Source organism: Opisthorchis viverrini, assembly GCF_000715545.1.
Source record: "Opisthorchis viverrini unplaced genomic scaffold opera_v5_61, whole genome shotgun sequence".
NCBI lineage: Eukaryota > Metazoa > Platyhelminthes > Trematoda > Opisthorchiida > Opisthorchiidae > Opisthorchis > Opisthorchis viverrini.
In genome coordinates, this window is record NW_008751717.1 from 1,035,286 (window position 1) to 1,041,285 (window position 6,000).

General features: G+C 45.6%; 1 protein-coding gene across 1 annotated transcript in view; it reads right to left on the reverse strand.

Moving 5' to 3' along the window:
* Positions 1-5,259, reverse strand: part of T265_03972 (hypothetical protein) — a gene marked incomplete at both ends in the record, with an annotated part of 45,679 nt that extends 40,420 nt beyond the window's left edge. The window contains one exon of the mRNA XM_009168579.1: positions 4,725-5,259. The remainder of the gene's footprint in view (positions 1-4,724) is intronic.
* Between the last annotated feature and the right edge of the window lie 741 nt (positions 5,260-6,000).

A 6,000-nucleotide genomic window follows, 5' to 3' on the forward strand; every position in this document is an offset into this window, starting at 1 on the left:
ACTGCACAGGACGTTGGGCCCTGATCGGTTTATAGATCCCCCATACCACGCATGACTGATGAAGTAGTCATCCACAGGCTATGGAGAAACCTGGTGAGAGTCAAGACGATCTTTTTCAAGCACGTCATGACCTTCACTATTATCCCCATCACCATTTCAATCACCCTTTCGCCAGGCTTGCTATTAGTTACTTCGTGGCGGCGACCACAAATAAGCAGTGCGTGAATCACCAGCACCACACAACCATATGTTGCTACCCGTCAGTTCAAATGGTCTTTCTTATCGTGAGCTTTCCAGCAGTTTCCAAGATCTCACGGGACTTCCATAGACTAATTTTTGTGTTACAAACTGGTGACTGATTCCATCCCTGTGAGAGATACAGCGGTCCGTGGGCGATCAGCACGTATTTCCATCGAAGAAACACGTATGGCGTACTCACAATTCGACTGAATGCTGTAAACCACATTGTGCATATTGCTTACAAGATGATCTCTACAAGTAGCGCTCGTNGTGTAGGGACTGCGGAGAAATCAGCGATCAAGTAGAGCCGATTCACATCCTGCTTGAATCGCTGTCTCAGGCGGTCATCAGCGAAGCTATGATGGTGTGTGAAGGTCACCAGACACCGGGGATAACTTAGCATCTAACGTTTTTCTGTTGGAGATCTCGTTGCAGAATTGAACACTTATTTTTTTTGTTTTTATTGAAGCATATTTGATGATGCCAAAGAACATGTTTTTAGAGTTTGAGACAACGGTTAGCGAATACTAGAGAAGTCTCCGCCACGTCACCCTGAGGTTACCACTAACAACTGCGCAAAAGTACAAACTGTATTGTAGTTTAACAGCCAGAAGTCTACGACGACGTCGCCGTGTATCGCACATCAGTGACCGCAATATAAGCCTTGAGGATTTCAGCACCGACCAGACCTTTCACATTAGAGTCGAGTCGAATACAACTTCTAGCTTACCTAAAGTGCCCCGGAACAGCAGGTGTCTCCTTGTTTTTCAAGTAGTATTATCAGTTCTTTGTGTTAGGAAGCACGATTACACATTTCATAAGAGCAAAGGATGGACCCATCGTGATCGGATTACCCCAAAAACATCCGCGTCATTTTTTGTTCAAAAGCAAAAACGGTGTCGTATGCACACCCGCGGTCAAAGATATTTTCCCACGCAAGCATTTAAACGTGGTGCTTTTGACAGGTCTAAGTGTCTTTTCTAAGATTTCGAAGAATAAAAACGCAACGGAAGTCAAAACAAGAGAGAGCACTTTTGTCGTAAACATCTGGCCATCTTCTTGCCTGTCTGCAACTCCAGGAAAGTAGTCTGTAGCGATCGTCCATAACGCCCAACGACCATAAGCAAAAAGCACATTTCTTCACCTCTAAGAGTGACAAACAGCCGCCTTAGAAAATATGGTCACAATATTCGCGTCTATACAGGAGCGATAACTGACGAATCTGCGATTTTGAGGATGTAGTCCGAGAAGTCATGTTGCATAGCAATGCCAGCAGTAACTGGCGGCAGACTGGCTTGAAGTCGGTAACAACACTGCGCTGCAGTGAATGAGGTCCGGCTGCACCTGCCACCTTTGTCACTGCATGAAGGCCTCTATCGAACTGAGAGTACGGTGTAGCGATAGGTGTTTGGCATCATCACGTCAAGCAATGCCCAGTAACATTAAATCTACTGTCTGACGCTTCACGCAACCTATTAGATCTTGTTGTCAGTTACTCTGTTTATCGCGAGATGGCTCAGTAGTCAGAGTGCCAATATACTAACCGAAAGGTTCGTGATTCGAACCCGATCTCTGCAGCTCAATTTCTCCTGTCTAGGCTTGGGCAACCTGGCAGTATCCCAGCCCTGGTTACTTCTTCGGATAGCATGGCATATAGACACCAGAAGGGCGTTACAGGTGAACTATCTTTGGTATGCATTGAGCTCTCGTCATAAGCCGGGCTTTGTTGTTTCTTCGATAGGGTTGGGTGCCTGAAACGCTTTTGTTACGGGGTTTGAGGTAGCGTCCAGAGCGTAGACCCTGACTATGCACTTGTACGCTGCTGCTTTTCAATGCGCGTTTCAGGTGTACGTAAAATGCGCACACCTCGCTTAGCCGTTGAGAAGCTAGCAAACCCAGAAGTCAAACGAAATTATCAGAGACAACTCCTCGAACGCCGGCCGGATGGTACGATGTCTAGCCTGTTTAGGTCCATCTGGGAGGGACACCTTTCCAGACAACTGCGGTGAATCGATAATAGTGCCCATCTTCAGAACGGGTACTCGCAGTGAATGCATTAACCAAAGAGATGTTGGTTTGACGCCTGTTGTGACAAGGCTTGTGGTGTCGCTGATTCTTCAACGCCTTACGGTGGCACGCGAACCCTTGACTAGTGGGAATCAAGAGGGATTTCGACCGGGAAGGGACTGCGTTGACCACATCTTCACACTCCCTCAGTGTTAGAGCAACGTTACATGTGCAGATGAGCCACAATCCTGATGTTCTTTGACTTCAAGGGTGCGTTAGATTCTGTCGATCGGTCAGTGCTGATAACTACACTTGCTCAATAGGGTACGCTAGAGAAGTTTGTGAAAAAAGTCCCGTCCCTAACTTCGCATACTTCTGAACGAGTGACACTGTATGGTGAGCTCTTCAAAAGCTTCCCTACAAAAAGTGGTGTCCGACAAGAACGTCCACTCTCTCCATTCCTGTTCAACTTCATCAATGATAAAATAATGAGGCGAACGTTCAAAGGGTCTGCAAGCCCAGGTGTTCAAATTGTTGCCGGCGAGAGCCGTGTCGACATGGAGTACGCAGATGACATTGCCCGCATCTTTAAAGACCAAAGCGAAGCACAAGCCCTATTGAATAGACTGACCAGCATCATACCAACTTTTAGCATGCTTCTTGGACCTCAGAAAGCAAAATCATGCTTCAAAACGTGCAGCCTGAAACGATATCACTAACAATTCAGGGAGAATCGCTGGATGTTGTGGATAGCTTTACATACCTCAGTAGTTCTATAAGCTCTGATGGAAGTGTTTGATGAAGTAAGTGCGGGAATCTCAAAGAATCGAATCACTTTTGCTAGTTTGCGTCACTTTTGGCATCAAAATAGCATCTCAATAGATCTTAAAGGTCGTGGGTACCAGGCTACAGTAAAAGCTGTGCTGTGTTATGAGTACGATACGTGGCCTCTACGGACAGATGTGAGGCATCTTCAGGGTTTTGTCGACTGATGCCTCAGAGGCGTGGCTGGTTTTAGATAGCGTCAGCGTGTTACTGATAAGGTGATTAGAAAACGGGCATTTGGTTGTGCGGCAGGTAGTTCAATCGAGGAAGTCGTCCAGCATCACCGACCACGATGGTGCTATCATGTGCCACGCATACCTCCCTCGTGCATTGTCTTCTCTTTTATACTCACATCAAGGCTTTAAATATAATTAAATAAACTTTGTGGTTGTACGGCAATGATTTTGCTGTGCTCTACGATGATGATGGCGCGATGAGGATGTCGTTAATCTCCTAGTTTCAGACCTCTAAAAGATGCAACTGAGATAACCTAAATACCTGGAGCGCGATAACTCAGTGATTAGAGCGCAGATTTACTGACCAAAAATCCGCGGTTCAATCCGACCTCGACTTCCTCTGTCTAGGCTTGGACAACCTGGCAGTGTCCCAGCCCTCGTACACTCTGACACTTATGGCAGTGGTGTGACTTCGGTTTCTGCCAAGTGCATAATATACATTGCAGCAGTGCCATCCATACTGCTCAATGGATCAGAAACATGACCTCTACGAGTATACGGTGACTGAAGGCTGACAGCATATGGCCACTGGAGAAACGACCGAATCTGGTGGGAACATCGGATTAACGATGCTGTGGTACGCCAGACAGTTTAAGATAACTATTCCGCAATGAACGAACTACTCAAGCTTCGCAGTTCACGCTGGTTAAGACATGTACTTTGAATGTTTTAAAGGGCTTGTTTTTGTTCCACGCTGTGCTGAGTGGAACCGGCTATTATGTGGACAGTGTACCACCCACCAACAAAGTATAAAAACGATAGCCAGTAACTCAATCGGCAGCCACCTCCTTGGATTTACCCCATCAAAGATTAATGACACTTGTATCCATGGCTACAACAAGGAGACATTAGCGTTTGTGCACCGAAGCTCTCAAACTCAATGAGTAGCTATCCCCGGTTTCCCTTTCCATCACAAGAAAGTAAAATACGAATTAAGTGACCATTTCATCGCCTTCAATGCTTGGCCACATATCTTATGCTTCCCCATTTCCGGTGGCAGCAGCTATAATTAATGCAGTCTAGGTACAGGGTTTATTGCTGGAAAACTGAGCCGAAGATAATGGGCTCGTCCATTATGTCTTACACTGTTGGATGGACTGCTTACAATGGGCCTCAACTAGTTGACACTGACGGGTAGGTTGTTCGCTCGACCGCTGTTGTCCAGTACCCAGGCCAATTTCCGTCTCCTGTCTGTTCTGTGGGTTTTCCATTAACTCACAGAATATTATCATCATCATCATCGACAGCATGATATCAGTATTCAACACCGATGCCTCACTGCCGTACTCAACTCACAGGACTTAGGGTCTCAAGCGAACATTAAGCATGGTGAGTTGAGGTAGCTTGGCGGCGATAAGGGAAAGAAAATTACCAGGATAGTGCATCGGATTTGACTAGGTTTAGATGAAAACTCACATTTGTACGGCATCCAGTCCGAGCGCACTTGCCTTCTGCAATCGGTCCAACCAATAAATCCTTGGGATTCGGAAGTAATGGATACTGCCAGAAATGAACTGAAATTCTTCATTGTCCTTTAAAAAAACATCGTTCAGGGTGTCTATCTCGAAGGTCCTATTTATCAGATTCGTGGAATAAAGCTGAAAATAGCTAGAACATGAGTGGAATTGACAAACCTTTCGGGCACGGGTTTTAAAGTAAGCAGTGACTGTGGATGATACGACTATTACTCCGACGGCTAAAATTTAACACGTATGATGCTACACCCACTGCATATGAATGCTCCAACAAATACTCTATTTGCAGATAGTTTATCGTGAACTTTATGGAATATATTTCTTGAAGATTTCTGTTCGAGCTCTGGAGCTATATCTGGCATCTCAGCGACATTGGGTTACGTTGATAAAAATGTATATGAATGTCCGTTTGTATCTGTATGTCCCCGTACAAGTTAACACATTAGGTCAACCACGAGGTAACCAAGCGACCTTGTTATGAGCGCACTTTCGATGCTGCATGACCTTCACGTTCCTTCAGTTCAACTACTCGACACTCGACGTTTTATTTTTAACTGCAGGTCGAGCGAGTTATGCTGCTGAGTTTTCCTGCATGGGCTTCCAACTGAGGTCCTCATGATCATTGGGCTTTACTTGATGCAGCCTCATTCGGAACATGATGGGTAGTCTCCTGTCGAAAGCCTCCTTTTGTGCCCGAATGGCTTCGTATAACTGGCTCGGAAACCATGCACGGATCGGAAGCTGGATGCCCGTGGATTCCTATATAAGAATTTTTGACATCAGTAGAAGTTTCGTGGTTAACTTTACAGAACCGAGGGAGCAGTAGGCCTCACCATTGATTACGTATCTCGACTTGAGTACTCACAAGAGAGTTGAGGTACTTTCCTGGGAAGTTGAGTGGATTGGGCCAACATGTGTTCGTCCAGTGGGTAGAGAGACGGATAACATAGATTCACCACAGAATTGTCATTGATTAAACTAGGAGGGTGAAGCAGTTTCTATGCTCAGAATAAACGGTGCGTAAATTGACAGGATATCTGGAAGGTTAGGGCCTCTAAACAGTAGAGAAGGACCATGGAGGCTTCAATGCGTGCTGATTGAGCATATGGATGTGCGTGGGCAGGCGTCAAAATAGGTGGATTATAAGATTGTCGTACATGTAAAACACTAGCACGATTAGCAGTGAATGCTTTGCTGCATGGGAGTTGAAAATGTTC